General features: G+C 37.8%; 1 protein-coding gene and 1 non-coding gene across 2 annotated transcripts in view; both read right to left on the bottom strand.

Annotated features, from left to right (window-relative positions):
• Positions 1 to 16863, bottom strand: part of GMDS (GDP-mannose 4,6-dehydratase) — a 717933-nt gene that overhangs the window by 619097 nt on the left and 81973 nt on the right. The window lies entirely within an intron of this gene.
• LOC118974283 (U6 spliceosomal RNA) lies at positions 10075 to 10181 on the bottom strand. Its single transcript, XR_005063853.1, has one exon. It is a non-coding gene; the product is annotated as a U6 spliceosomal RNA (small nuclear RNA).

Genomic DNA, 16863 nt, shown 5'->3' with positions numbered 1-16863 from the left:
GGCACCATCTGTTACTTTCTAGTGAAGTGCTCCTCAAATGATCTTTGATGAATGGAGCATTTAATGGAGCCAATCTATCAATGAACTCTTATTTTGTAAATTCAGTTAAAACAAATTTCTTTAAAAATGGATTTTTAAAAAAGCTACAAAACATAAGCTTGAAATTTCAATTATAGCATCAATGGTCAAAAATGTTCTCAATCAAAAGTACTTCTAGCCAAGATAGAGGCACAGGTAGATACATTCTGTCTTCTCCCACAACCAAAAGAAGAACAACAACAAACTTCAAAAACAAAAATGACCAGAATTGCCAGAAAATTGAACTGTATGGAAGTCCGACAACCAAGGAGTTAAAGAAGAATCATTCATCCAGACCAGCAACAGGGGCGGAGGCAGGCAGCCAGGGCAGAGAGGACTTAGAGCAAGGCAATGGCTGGTGGACTGGGTGGTCCCACATTTGCATGCAGTGACTGGAAGGAACAACTGGGGAGCAAGGCAGACTGTGCAACCCAAGTTTCCAGCATTGGGAAATAAAGCCTCAAACAACCCTGGCTGTAAAAATCTGTGGGAGTTGCAGTGGCGGGAGAAAGTCTCAGCCTCACAGGAGAATTCCTTAAAGAGGCCCACAGGGTCCTAGAATGTACATAAACTCTCCAACCCAGGAATTGGCACCAGAAAGGCCCAATTTGCTTGTGAGTAGTAGGCAAAGTTACTGAAAGCTGGCCAACAGCTCAGCAAGTGGTGTTATTCCCTCTCAGATCCCTCCCCAACATATAGCACCACAACAGGACATGGGTTGCCCCACCATAGTGAATACCTAAGAATCCCCCCTTACAAGCCACACTGAGACAAAGAAATATGGCCCAAATGAAAGAACAGATCAAAGCTCCAAAAATAGAACTAAGTGATGAAGAGAAAGCTAACCCATCAGATGCAAAGTTCAAAACACTGTTAATCAGCATGCTCATAGAATGGCTCAGTATCGTCCTAAAATGGCTCAGTATCGTCCTAAAATGGCTCAGTATCATCCTAAAACAGAGGAAAAAGTGAAGGTTATGCAAAGTGAAATGAAGAAAAATATACAGACAACCAACAGCGATCGAAGGGAAGGAAACTGGGACTCAAATTAATAGTGTGGACCAGAAGGAAGAAATAAACATCCAATTGGAACAGAATGAAGAAACAAGAATTCAAACAAATGAGGAGAGGCTTAGGAATCTCTAGGGCAACTTTAAACATTCCAACCTCTGAATCAGAGGGGTGTCAGGAAGAGAAGGGAAAGAACAAAAAATGGAAAATTTATTTGAACAGACAATGAAGAAGAACTTTCTAATCTGGCAAAGGAAATAGACTTCTAGGAAGTCCAGGAAGCTCAGAGAGTCCCAAAGAAGTTGGATGCAAGGAAGCACACACCAAGGCACATGATAATTACATTACCCAAGATTAAAGAGAAGGAGAGGGTCTTAAAAGAAGCTAGAGAAAAGGAAACAGTTACCTACAAAGGAGTTCCCATAAGACCATCAGCTGATTTCTCAAAAGAAACCTTTCAGGCAGGAAGGAGCTGGAAAGAAGTATTCCAAGTCATGAGAGGCAAACCCTATACCCAAGATTGCTCTATCCAGCAAAGCTATCACTTTGAATGGAAGGACAGATAAAGTGCATCACAGATAAGGTCAAGTTAAAATAGTTCATCATCACCAAGCCCTTACTGTATTAAATGTTAAAAGGACTTACCTAAGAAAAAGAAGATTAAAAAAAAGTGAACAGTAAAATGACAACAAACTCACAACTATCAATGACTGAATCTAAAAAAAAAACAAAACCTAAACTAACAACTAGCACAGAAATAGAGATCACATGGAGGGTTATCAGTGGTGAGGGGGAGGGAGAGAATAGGGCAAAAAGTACAGGGAATAAGAAGCATAAATGGTAGGTAGAAAATAGACAGGGGGGGTACAGAATAGTATAGGAAATGGAGAAGCCAAGGAACTTACATGTATGACCTGTGGACATGAAGTAAGGGGGGAATGCTGGTAGAAGGGTACAGTGCAGGGAGTATGAGGATAAAGGGGAGAAAAAATGGGACCACTGTAATAGCATAATCAATAAAATATATTTTCTAAAGTTCTTCATCATGTTACTGTAAGAGTCTCTCATTTTCTGTGCTTACTTTTACTTGTCCCACGGCAAACTGACACAATGGTAAGCAGACCAGTCTTTGACACTGCTCCAGCATGCCACCATTAAGTGCTTTCCTTTATTTAGCACATTCTAGAATCATCCATTTATGTATCTGTCTGTATGAGACACTGTTCAGGGCACCAGAGTTGCAGTATGTGTGAAAGAAACAAGATCCCCGCTCTCACAGACCTGCCTTTCTACAGGGGCCGGTGCTCAAGGAAGGTGGGTGATTGGACAATACCAATTTTAACTCAGGCTAACTCAAGATTTTTCCCTGGGTTCTGAAAAATGTTCAGCACTTACCTAGGCAGTGTAGTTCATATGCATCATCATTTGTTCCTGAAAATACTGTACTTTATAATTGTATATATTCATATTATGCAATGATCAAATATTTTTTATCAAACTAATTTACTTCTAAATAGATAGCCATTGATCCTCCAAAAAACTCTGAGGATCCAACCAGATGTAAGAATTACACTACATCTTCAACCAACAATATTTTAACAGCCTTCTTTATTCATTTCCACAACTACCAACATTTGTATTAAATTTCTCCTGCTACCATTATTCTAGCCTACATGCATTCTATCTACTTCCCAGATCAACAGTAAAGATACTCTGAATTTCTTCCAACATATAGTCAATGCCTCCACAGATAATTCCAGCTGATACGCTTACCTAGGGCCATTTTGAGACAAGTGGGGCCATGATGACACTATACCTATTAAATACACAACTCAATTTCCTTAGGCCTTATCAGCTTGTAATTTAAAATAAAGTTCCATTCAAAACACATTAGCCCACGTCTAAATAACCAGCAGATCTGTACGCAGAAGAGTCTAAGAGTATCTCGCATACACTCACACTCTTACCACTCCTGTTCAAACAATTTACCATGTCCCCCAAAACTCTTCCATATTGTTCTTATTCCCAATGTATACTTGAAAAAACACTGAGAATTAGATAAATTTAGTAGATATCTGTCAAAAAAGTAAATAAACTAACATATATTTCTTAAAACTTTAGTTATTGAATACAGGGTCATATCCTTAACAATGATTCTCAAACTTAATAGGCTTCAAGTCACCTAAGCAGCCATTATCAAAGCTGCCTGGTGGTTCTAACACAGCACACTCGCATCGGGAACCAATGAACTTCACCATGTAAAACCTAGTGTGCATATGAAGAGTATGTAGAAAAATTAAAGCTGCTCACTTATAAAGTGTATGGGACCCTGCCATATTCTTATAATATTTTAAATATGATGTTATATCAATTGTATAGCAATTTAAAAATCACTTGTTTATGTTATTGCAGTGTAGGACTGGGCCTATCCCTTTAAAATAGCAAAAGTGGCCCTGGTTAGTGTAGCTCAGTGGATTGAGGGCCTGCGAACCAAAGGACCATGGTTCAATTCCCAGTCAGGGCATATGCCTGGGTTGCAGGCCAGTTCCCAGCAGGGGACACATGAGAAGCAACCATATGTTGATATTTCTCTTCCTCTCTCCTTCCCTTCCCCTCTAAAGATAAATAAAAATCTTTAAAAATAACTAAATAAAATAAGATAGCAAAAGTGTCAATTAATGGAACTTGGCATAAGTCTACCTATTCAGTTCAACTGATTTCCAAAATAATGCCAAGGGCACTGTTTAAAGATTTCCATTAAAGCATTTGAATATCAAGTTGGATTGATGGGGGAAAGGAGGCAGGGGAAGAATCTGTAATAAGCCCTTACAGTTACTTACTCCTAGGGAAACAACGTGTTAGTTAGCCTTTCCTATAACAAATTAAACATGTTAAAAGAACTTCAGCTCTGTATTTGTTGTCCCCTCCAGCTGCCTTCAAGCATTTTCTCTAATGTGCACTGGTTACCATTGTTGAGGTTTGTTTACTGTTTTTTTAAAAAATCCATTCTCTCAAGCAAGGACTAAAAACCACACATCTGCCTACATGTAAGAATCTATATCAAGATCTGAGCAATCGAGCTGCAGGACTGAAACATACTGGTGGGTATGTTCTAGTGCTCTCCAGCGATCGGTGTCCAAACCAAACGGGCTACCAAAAAAGTCTTTACTTGGGTATTTCACAATGCACAAATAAATGTATACCCATGTATACATATTCATATATAATGTTATGTATATGATAAATGATACTTTAAACTAAAAATACTATCTTCTATTAAATACTAATGAAACTCTATGTTTGGAAACAATAATTATTTTTAAAAATTTGCCAGCTCATTAAAATATCCTAAGTGATTCCTGGTCTCAGTAATCTTATTGTACTTTAGAACTTACTACATATCATGTCTGCTTCATAGATTTTCCCATGACGTCAGTTAAGACGTGAGATATTCTTTATTCACAAGTCAAGTTCACAAAAGAAACAGATGAATAACTTGGCTTTAGCTGGTTCTTTCCACACTGGGGCAGGAGAGACGGTCAGCTGGTCAGTTGGTAAAGCATTCCTGACACAGGCGAAGACAGACCTCTCACACCTTCAGATTCTTCTACTGCTCCACCCTACTGGTCTGGAATGAAATCACAGTGACTAGCAAGACCTATAACGTACTTGTGAAACAAGTTCCATTCTTTGTATGTATCACTTGACAAGCATTCATAGTTATCTGGATTTGATTTACCTGTGGTCCCATTAGTCACAGTCACAAGCCTGACTCTCATCCAAGCACACCTACGCTACTCCTTGGAGAGGTGCCAAGCTCTTAGACAAAACACAAAGTGGGAAAGCACAAAAATGTCTTGTAGTGCTCTGTCCTCATGAAAGCTACAGTGCTACATGCCCGCCATCCACCATTCTGTTTAATCCATCCACAAGCCTGTGAGGGCAGTACCATCATTATTCCCATTTTTCAGAAGAGAACACTGGGATTAAAATGAAGTTCCAAAGACTCTGCCTATGATGACGTGTGGAGCACGTAAAACAGTAAAGATTTAAGCCCTGGGCTGTGACTTTTACCTGCCTGTCTTTCACTGTAATAAGTAATATAAAATGGTATCCACATTAGGGGAAACAAGCAATGGTTTTTAAACTGAAATTACTTTTTTCAAAGGAGTTATTATTTTTAAATGTTTTCAATTACTAAAACCTGAAACCAGCACCCTCATTGTACATTCACTGAATTGAATTTTTGCCTCTAAGACACTAGAAAACAATGCCCCAAAGTAACTTGCTCTGGAAAGAAGAAAGTCTCCAGGCTCCTTACAGAGCTTTTAACTTAGTATTGACACAAACAGCACCCTAATCCTGGTCCGTTCATAACTGACAAATCACCTGCCTATACACTTGGGCTGCTCTCTCTCAGGCTGACAGCCTGCCACATTCTTAGAGGCAACATGTCCATCTCCACAGAAGAGGGAGGATTTAAAGTGATGGGGTCACGAGGGCTCTTGCACTGCACACAACTGAAGCATGGATTTGATTATTTTACCTAAGTGCTCAGAATTCTCTCCTCAAACACAAAGTCCAATTTAGTTAAAACTCATCAATAGTCAAACAGAAGTAATTTAAAGCTGCCTTTAAATTACTGTATAAAAAATACTGTATAAAAACACTATCAAGAGCCTTCTTTTAGTTTCTCCAGCTGCTTCAGTGAAATGTCTGAAACTATTCTATAATGGCCCCAAATCAACCACCCCTTAAGTTCCAAAATAAATGCCCTACCTTGATATGAATTGGGTTCATTACTGCTGTAGGAAAAGGAAGAGGTTTCAATTCTTATTCTTTGCAACAATGCAATATTTTCCAGGCAATTTCAATCATAAAGAACTTATTGCTTTACCTACAATGGTTGAGATTCTTTACTAAATGCTGCAGGGGTAGCAAGATAAGCAAGTCTAGGTTTGCAAGCAGTTTAATGTCCAATAATAAAGATAAGCCAACGACCAACTAACTGTAACCCACTTCAGAGGATTCAGAGGTGGGTGACACCACATCTCGTAAAGGAGGAACCAGGAAGTCTTCCTTGAGTACCTGACACTGAGCTGGATCAAGACAAAATGAGAGAGCAACAGGGTGAGGTCCCAAGGACACCACTCCCAGGAGAAACTATGTGGGTATGTGCAAAAGGTGAAGCAGGGAGAAAGAAGAGTCAATTGTCCATGATGGCCAAAGCTATGACACATGAATAATATAAAACTGTGATGATACTCTGGAAGTGCTGAAATGCTAGGTTAAAGCATTTACATTAACCCACTATCAGCATGATGTTCTAAGAACACAGACCTCCTATTTATATAAATTAGTGGGAAGACTAAATCCAGTAACATCAGTGAGACTGCAAAGGCCAGCTGAAGGTTACTTAAGAACATGAACAGGAAATGTGATGCTGAGAAGGGACAAGGATAGTGCAGAAAAAGTAAAAGACACAGAATGTATGTTGATAAACGGGTCTGAGGAGAAGGGAGCAGGAAACCTTTCAAAGGGACCTGATGATTTGAGCCTGGGCAACAGGAGATAACTCAAACCAACAGCAGGAGTTGGGGTGAAGGGTGGGTGGTTAGGAGTACAGATGTTACTTTTTATTCTTTTTATCTGTGTTGACTTTGGGATTTAGGGAAAACGGCCAGGCAGAAATATCCAATGGAAAACTAGAAATGTAAGCTAATCTTATTTTAGGAGGGTTACTTTTCCAATCCATAATGGTGACTCCCCAATCTTTACATCTGTCAGAATCAACCAGGGAGCCAATTCAAAACAAAGACCTCAGGCCCCACCCTAAGAAATCCTGACTGAGCAGATCTGGATAGGGCCCAGAAATTCATATTATTTAGAAACCAAGAACGGGAACCAGTGCTCTATGGCACACTGCTCACTTGGCAGTTCATAATCTCCTGCCTTTACAGTTCAGAATATAGTTCTAGAACATCACTTTGATGGCATTTGCAGAATATGAAATAAGTACACTCCTCTGGAGGACTGGAAAAATACATTCACATCTGAAAATAATCAGTCTGTAATCCACTGGTTATGGGAAATGGCTTTGATATTCTTCTATAAGTATCAACCACTACAACACAAAGATCAATTCTGCTCAGACTTTTTGTGACCAAGCTAACTCACGATTCCATGACAGCCAAGCTGATGACAGTCTTTAGCTGGCAGTTCTCTTTTTAAATGATGGAGCTCAGTGATATTATGTGATAACTTATGTAAACCAAATGTAAATATTTTGCAGACTTCAATAACTTTCATATGTATTTCACAATAGGCATCTTTCTTTCTCCAAATCTTCCCACTACTCCAATGTCCATTCTCCTCAGGTTCAAGACAGACGGGATATCAAGCTCAAGAAGGCAATTCAGCCAACTGAGAACATTCAACCTGCAACTTTTATTAAAAGCACAAAATGCTTTTTATTTTATTTTATACCTTATTTCCAGTGATATAACCTTGGAGGGAAAAGAGAGCAAGACAGAATGAAAACCGGATATTGCAAGCCATGGGAATTTTATTTCTTAAACATTTATAACACACACACACACACACACACACACACACACAGAGTTTACTATTAGAGTAACCCTAACCCCATTTATTGCTGGTTTTCATTGTCATGTTAAAAAAAAGAAAAAGGTAAAAGACAATCTACTACACATTTGTTTTCTGTAAGACTTTGTGCTGTCTTTACATGGCAATTCTCATTTAATTTTTATAGTTACCTCATTATGTAGGTAATCTCATTTTCCTCATTTCTACAGATGAGCAATCCCATGCTTGAACAAGGTTTTGTTCAAGGTCTCACTTCGTGTAAGGAGCACAGCTGGAATTCCCACCCATTGGTTCCTAATGGCAGTGTCCTCTTGGCCATGATCCTAAGGACCCGCCATGATATACATGAGAGGTAATGTAATGTTAGGAGGAAAAACAGCTTATCTTTAAAATGATCCATGTGATTTTTTTTCTGGATCCCACCAGTGACCAAGTAACCTCCCCTCCCCTTACACTGTATATATATATATATTTTTTTTTCTCATACACAAGACTTCACAGGAAGGAAACAAGTATCGTTCAACTTCTACTCTCTGGCACCTACCACTGCTTAAGAGATAGGTTCTTAACAATGTTGTTGAATGAACATGGCCAGGTAATTTGGTAGGGATTTACCACAGGCTCTCTCAGCTGACATTCCCATAGTGCTAAAAGAGGTTTGGGAAATTTAAGGAGGCACCTGGTTACACAATCATTGAGGAGTGTTGCTGCTTAGCGGGTGGAATGTCAGAGGTGCTTCAATGCCTGGGATACACAAAGATGGTCTTGTGTCCCTCGTAACTCTCAAAAGTCCTGCTGGATACTCCTGTGGCAGGGGTGGCAGGGGGAGCTCAGGGAAACAAGGTTTTCTAATTATCTGAGCATAGAATCTAACAGGTTTTTAAATAGGCACAAAATATGTGTTAAGGAAAACTACTATTTTATTCCAAATTTAATGAAATCAGACCATTTCAAAAAATGATGTCACCAACAGCATTACCACTAGCATTTACTGAATTGTCGTTGCCACTGCCACCCACGGGTGTCACAGACTGCAGCTGCAGCCAGCACATCTGGGATTCTATGTTAGGGGCAGGCACCTGAGTGCTTCATCAAAGGTCCTAATGCAGCCGTGTCTACACACTTATATATAGAAACAAATTCTCCTTACAAATCACTTTCCTTTTATTTCTTTTTTGGCTGTAGTAAAAACATTACATGGATTAATAAAAATAATGTGCACAGTTAAGATGTTATCTGTGAATTTCATTCTAAGACTATAAAGGCATTAAATATATATGAAATGCCCACAATGACCCCTGAAATAGTGGAAACTTAGTGAAAGTACTAATTTTTAAAAAGTACATAAATATGACTTGTCTTTCTCAATTCAACATGAGGCAAGTCAAGCTAGGTTAGTAGTCCCCACGCCTCACAAAATCCAGACTTCAGCTCACCTCTGTGAGCAGTTTCGACTGTGTGGATGAAGGAAAGCACCTATTGATGGAGACATTTTTGTACTCTATAATTTGGTTCTTTTCATATCAAAGCTTAATGGAAACGTTCACTGTAATTTATAAAGCAAAAAAGCAAAACTAATTTTTTAAAATTTTAAAAATAAATATAAAAAATAAAGTTGGGGAAAACATTCTTCATGATTATTAAATGTCGATTCCTTATGGAATATTTTTAAGCGCACACACATATACAGTTGCTTGAATCCAAAAAATATTGCATCTAAAAGTATTATAACACTAAACTATATCTTTAAGCATTTTTTAACAATTTTACTTCTTTATTAATCAACTTGCTCAATGTCTCTAATTATTTTATCATTGTGATAAGAAAGATTCCATTTGTATACCAAGCTACCAGTACAAATAAAAAAATAACTAAGGCTATAAAGTGCTACACACACACACACTTTTTTGTTTTACTTTCCTAATTATGACTCGGGGAAAACACACACACAGCTTCCTCTACACGGTTCACACACAGTAGTAGTTTTTTGAAATCACATCAATTTCCTTGTCAAAAACTAATACCTTAACAAAGATTTCCTGTTTAAGACTCTTGGTTATTAAATGGCTAACCATACACACAGAAGGGGAAATTTAGTATAGTCTACTGAACATATATCAAGACTTTCAGACACAGTAAACACTGCTTCTGACCATCTGCAGTACAATGATGTTCACTCTTTAGTCACAATTACTCCTTATAGACTCTCTGGAATTATCAGTCTTTGCTTCACTAAAAAGTAAAAGAAAACATAATGTTTACTAACATCAGTAAAGACTTTGATTTCCTTTTTGGGATAATTATACTTACCTGGAGTTAACAAGAGTAAAAAAAGATTGTGGTAATTTTAAACCATGAGTTTTTTTTTAGTTATCGCTTAAAAATATGAAACGCTTCACGAATTTGCGTGTCATCCTTGCGCAGGGGCCATGCTAATCTTCTCTGTATCGTTCCAATTTTAGTATATGTGCTGCCGAAGCAAGCACTAAACCATGTTTTGGGTTTTTTTTGTAAAGTTTTTTTTAAATTTTATTTATTTATGTATCTTTAGAGGGGAAGGAGAGAGGGAGAGAAACATCAATGTATGGTTGCCTTTTGTGTGTCCTCTGCTGGGAGTTGGCCTGCAGGGAACCAGCCTGCAACCCAGGCATGTGCCCTGACTGGGAATCGAACAGTGATACTCTGGTTCGCAGGCCTGTGCTCAATCCACTGAGCTACACCAGCCAGGGCCTAAACCATGTTTTTAAAAACTTCTTTCATCTTCATGAAAATTCTAACTAGAATTAGTACAAAGGAAAAAACTTAATTTTAATTTCACCTTCTTGTCCCATTTCCTATTCTGTAACAGAATGACAGCACCTAATGACTCTGTCTGAAAAAAATACCAAATAAAAAAGAAGAAAAACTAGATAACAGAAAAGTAGATATAAGTTTTTGAAGAAGTGTTTTATTTTTCACAATGCCTTAAGCTTAACAGAAAGAAAAATCCTAACTCCAGGAAATTTGTGGTTGAAAAATAAAAAGCATAAGGAACCAAAAAAGAAAAAAATAGATGTTGTGTCTTGATCTTCTAAAAACCATGTATCCCAAAGGTTAATTTTATTGAAATTTTATTGCACATATATTCTAAAATAAAGTAAATGTTTTGGCATCTTAATCCTTTGGGTCTAATGTTAGTGGAAAGCTCCTGAGCAACTTCCTTCTCATGGAATAAAACAGGTTTTTAAATTCTTCTTGGGCAATAATAAATTTACCAAAAAAGTATGTCTCAATTTCTCAGGTATTGTGTGTCACTCTATTTTCTATATAATAGAAGCATAAAATAAGTCAATATAAACCACACTGACAGTTTAAATTTCAGAAGTAAAATTAAATACCCATTCATTTTATTTTTAACTGTGGTCAATATATGACAACATAAATAAATTAAAAATTATCATAAAATTCTAAGATGACAATTTGGGGCACTTCAGCCAAAAACAGGAATAATGTTCAAGCTTTCATGTAAATCTAAGCAAAACAGTGTTTGGAGCCAAAAATTTATAAATGCTAGCAGTAACAGAATTCAAATAGGCAACCTTTTACTTTAACATTCTAAGATTGTGTGGGGGAAAGAAAACAGCTCTCACAATGACTTTTACTATATGGTCTCTCTGAAGTGCAAAGCAGCTGCAAAACTTCAGTGTAATTATCAAGGACTAACAAGTGCAGATGCTATATACTTGAGCCACCTGGTGGTTTAGTTCCCTCACTGCACTAATCAACACCTGTTCTCTGCACACAACCTTGGATTCTACATTGTTTTACTTTCGGTGCCAAGACCAAAGAGAATTTACACTTAGCAAATTTTATTAGCTTTGTAGAGATCACAGGCATGAGTCCACTCAGAAGCACCTATAAAAATACACTGTTGTTAAGCATGGACATCACTCCTGAACATGTACCATAGCAGGTTTCTCTAACTGTTTTTTGTCTTTTCAACAATGTTTGCCACCTACACTAAGTGATGAATCCAAAAGAAATTCAAAGTAACTGTATAATACAGCAGGCTTGCCTGTGGTTTATCTACCTACCTCTTGCCTAGGTCTGGGCACTTCAAAACGGGGCAAATAGAACTTCTAACAGGATGGTAGCAATAGGTGCTCAAAGATATCAGTTTAAAAACAAAAAAAGTTTGAAGGCATATTCTATTAACAAGAGGAAGCTTACAGAACACTAGTCTTTATGACTCTCTGTTTGACATTAAATTAGTAAGTCGAAAGAATTCCTGAAGAGATTGTTATGGTACTCAAAATTTTGTAAGAGCAGAATATGCACAAAGCAAACCTTTATCTTAACATATAGCCTAGCAGCTAGAGAACATTAGACAATTGGCATGAAAATCCTAATGATGAGGATGGTGAGGATTATAAAAAACTTGGCTCTAAATGGATACTTGCAAAAAGATCAATGACAGTTTAAGCCTTTTAACTAGTAAGAAGGTCAGGGAGGTGAACTTCTGTGTCCAGCCGCAGTCCAACACCCTTCGTAAGAGAAGCAACTTCCTCCAAGTTTCAGTGATCCCTTCAATGAAGAACCAATAAAACTGAACAATAAAGTAAAGCTATTTGCAAACTCACACATACATTATAACAACTACTCCCCACTACTGATTTTATGGGGAGGTGCACTACCAGGCATGGCTTCAGAGACTCCTCACCCTCACATCAAAGTGCCCTGTGTTCCCGACTAATCCCAGTGATTCAGAGTGCACAATTTGCCCGGTGGAAACAGTCAATGAATAAGAAGTCTCAAAGGATGCCTGTATTCATCTTCCAGCCCAGGTTCTTGGTGGAAGTTAGGCTGCTTTAAAAAGACTATTTTCCTGAGGAAGGTAGATAGTTTTAGGAAAAGACCATTTGGCTGGAAGGCAGACACTCTTTTTGCCAGCTCTTTCTTCAGCTCCCTGTGTGGTCTTCAGTCAAGTTGCTAAACCTGACCACTCCAATGGCCAGGACTATAAAAACAACTACATATCCCAGAGAAAGACCTGCCTGGTTCCGCGCCATTTGCCTTCCCAGGGAAGCACTGTGGCTTGAGAAGCTCTGACTTTGCTGTGAACAGATCAAAAGGTGAGACATGGGCTCAGGACATTGCCATGGGACATTTCTGCAGAACAAAAAAAAGTGTCCCATCTCATTGAAACATTCTAACAAAGGTAATATGGCTTTAATTTTCTTTCTTTTTTTTTAAAGATTTTATTTATCTTTAGAGGGGAAGGGAAGGAGAGAGGGAGAGAAACATCAATGTATGGTTGCCTTTCATGCGTCCCCTGCCGGGAACCGGGAACTGGCCTGCAACCCAGGCATGTGCCCTTGACTGGGAATTGAACCGCGATCATGTGGTTCGCAGGCCCGCACTCAATCCACTGAGCCATACCAGCCAGGGCTAATTTTCAAAACTTCCTGATTCTAGGTACTTTAAGGCAATAAACAGCATTGTGAGGGAAGCAATGGCATTACTTTTTTCTCTTTAATGCCATTTTTAATTATATACCATATTTTGCTATGTATAATTAGCACTTTTTGCCCAAATTTTTGAGGGAAAAATAAGGATGTGCATTATACATGCATATCATGATTACATACCATGGGTATAATAATGGGTATAGTAATCCCATGTTTAATGCACACAAAGCCACAGGTACACATCATACATGGGAGCTCATTATGCACAGCAACATACAGTAATTAACAAATAAATTATATTAATACTAGGTATACAATGGGAGGGAGTCAAAAGCTACAAACTTCTAGTTATAAAATAAATAAGACATGGAAATGTATGACATGTAACGATAGCTGACAAAAACTGTACTGCATGCTCTGGCTGGTGTGGCTCAGCGGATTGAGCACCCTACACACCAAAGGATCACTGATTCAATCCCCAGTCAGTGCACATGCCTTGGCTGCAGGCCAGGTCCCCAGTAAGGGGCACACAAGAGGCAACCACACATTAATGTTTCTCTCCCTCTCTTCCTCTCTACCCCACTCTCTAAAAATAAATAAATAAAATTTAAAAAAACTGTACTGCATATTTGAAAGTTGCTGAGACAGTCGATCTTAAAAGTTCTTGCCCCCCCCCCAAAAAAATCTGTAAATATGTGTGGTGATGGGTGTTCACTGGAGTTACTGTGGTGATCATTTCACAATATGTACAAATACTGACACTGCTTTTCTATGACAAAGTTGGGATAACAAAGTAAAATACTGCTTAAAGAGGCCATTTTTCTCTTCATCTCTCTTCATTCTGCAGGGCCAAAAGATGTAAGTTTCAGTCATTCATTTTTTCAAAAAACTGCTATAAGAAATAACAAGGGTATTAGCNGTTGCTGAGACAGTAGATCTTAAAAGTTCTTGCCCCCCCCCCCAAAAAAAATCTGTAAATATGTGTGGTGATGGGTGTTCACTGGAGTTACTGTGGTGATCATTTCACAATATGTACAAATACTGACACTGCTTTTCTATGACAAAGTTGGGATAACAAAGTAAAATACTGCTTAAAGAGGCCATTTTTCTCTTCATCTCTCTTCATTCTGCAGGGCCAAAAGATGTAAGTTTCAGTCATTCATTTTTTCAAAAAACTGCTATAAGAAATAACAAGGGTATTAGCAGAAGGATGTAAGCTTCAGAGTCAGAAGGCATGGGTTCAAATTGCAGCTCTGATATTTACCATCAGGGAGATGCTGCACAAGCATCCTTGTCCCTGTGAATAACACGGAAGTGATGCCCATCTCCCCACATGCTCCTCAGCCATAACAGCTGATGAGAAGGTACGTGGAATATACTAAATTCAGCCGTCACTGGAAGCTGTGACCAGGATTGGCTGAGGAAACAAGATCAAAGAATGCAGAACTTTCACCTGAAGCTACAGGATCAGTTTTCTTGACCATGAGGAGAAATTGGGATATGTTTATACTTATGTATATGTAAACATATACAAATATTTATAAATCCTAAGTCACTACACATTTCCTGGAAAGGGAGCTATCTTGTTAACAGGTATCTCATCACTACCTGCCTCATAATAGGAATAAGTACTTGTTAGGAAATTATATACATCTAAAATACTAAGAGCAGCTTTGAGGGCCCTGTTATTATTTCCCCTTCAATGACACAATTTCAATCTGTTTATTTTTTCTACAATATGAAAGCATGACAGGACTCTGCAATGACTAGAAGGTCCAAGGTTGTATTAACTTTTAATCCTGCCCCAAAGATCACTTCATTAGAAACAAAGATTGAGAGCCTTGGCCAGGTGGCTCAACTGTTTAGAGCATCAAGCCATATATCAAAAGGTTGTAGGATTGATTCCCAGTCAGGGCACATACCAACCTTAGGGGTTGCATCCCCACTAGGAGAGCATATGGGAGGCAACCGATTGATTTTTCTCTCGAGTGTGGATGTCTCTCTCTCTCTCCTCCCACTTCCTCTCTCTATAAAATCAATAAACATATTCTTGGGTGGGAAAAAAAAGAATGAGGGAATTGCGCAATAAGGAAAAGTAGAGCTGAAGGTAAGGATAAGTAAGGTAAATTTTATTGTACTGATATAATAATGGACATACAGAATCAGAAAATTATGACTGTGTGAAACTGGAAAATATTAGAAGTAATATAGCTTCTATACTACATCAGACTTCTCATCAAGTTGGTGAAACACAAAGCAATATACACTTTTTCATGTCTGCATACAACAGCAAAGGTCACGGATCCCAAACCAGAAGAATTATTACCAGTCTATAAGATGCCTTTAGTCTACTTCTAAGAACATTCCTATTTAAAATGGGAAAAGACAGAAAAGAATCACTTATAAAGTCTATAATACAGGCAAACATTCGACATTGCTACCCTAAATAGAGAACATAGTATCCTTATTTATAAAGTTGAATCCTAAGTTCTAACAATGTATTCATTTCAAATGCAATTTTTATATTTTAAATATTTAAAAATGAAATTTGAAAATGAAATTTCCTATATCGAATAAAAGACTTTACAAAATATAATATTGTTCATTTCTTATTGGTCACAATAAGTAAATATTTAGTCTAATTCACTTTGTGTTTTTAACTTTCATGCCTACAATACATGGTGTTGTTTCTTTGGTAATCATATGTTCCTAAAACCAATTTAATGAAAAAATTCTAGTTTTATAGATGGCAATAAAAATTAAGTATTAAACTAAAAATTTCTATTAGACTTTAATAGGATCCAAAATATAGGATGGTGTCTTTTGAACAATAAGACACACTTCCCCCTGCCCTAAATTTGGGAGGAAAGGGGGTAGCATCCTATAGTCCAAATGTAGCTTACCTGGCTTGCTGTAGGGGGGGAGCAGGGGTGGCCTATGTTATTTATGTTATGAAATATTTTACCGCATTATTTACTTCAATTTTTTCCCTATTTTCCTCCTCTGAAATCTAGGTGCATTTTATGGTCTGAAAAAATCGGTAACTCCCTGATAAAACAACTTAAAGGCAGCTGGACAGCATCACAAAATGTATAATAAATCATGTAAGATGTCATTGCAATGGCTTACCATTTCAACTGGAATATATTGTAAACTTGATAATGGCCTACAACACAATCCATCCCCTACTTACTTCCTGACCTTATAGGGTTCCTTTCTCCACCCTCCACCCTCTACCCCCTACCCTCACCCTAACACCTCCTCCAGCGTACTGGATCCCTCTCAACATTCTTAGCTTTTACAATACCTACCTCCTTAAAAGGCCTTCTTCCAACAATCTAAGGCAGTATCCCAGCCCCAAGTCCAGTTTATTGTTTATTCCTAAAATTTTATTCATGGTATTTATCATTTGTTGAAATTATCTTCATTTATTTCATTCTCTTTCACTCAAGTTAACAGTTGGACTCTTTATCTGCCTGTTCACTACTTTTCAGCAGTACCTAGAAGTAATACCAAGCACAGAGCACATACAGGAAATATATGCTTTTAAAAAAAGGGTAAAGTCTGAGAATTAAGGCTTTCAAAAAGATAATGGGTAAAAAACCCCAAAGCATACAGTAAATGCTACTCTAGCCACAGCAGATTAGAAATATAATGTAAAAGTGTATTATACATATTAATGCTGTAATGTGTACCTTACTCTTGCTACAACAGCTCTAGA

This window comes from Sturnira hondurensis, unplaced genomic scaffold (assembly GCF_014824575.4).
Source record: "Sturnira hondurensis isolate 20B ecotype Veracruz unplaced genomic scaffold, ASM1482457v3 Scaffold0001304, whole genome shotgun sequence".
NCBI lineage: Eukaryota > Metazoa > Chordata > Mammalia > Chiroptera > Phyllostomidae > Sturnira > Sturnira hondurensis.
This window is presented reverse-complemented; position numbering and strand designations above follow the sequence as displayed.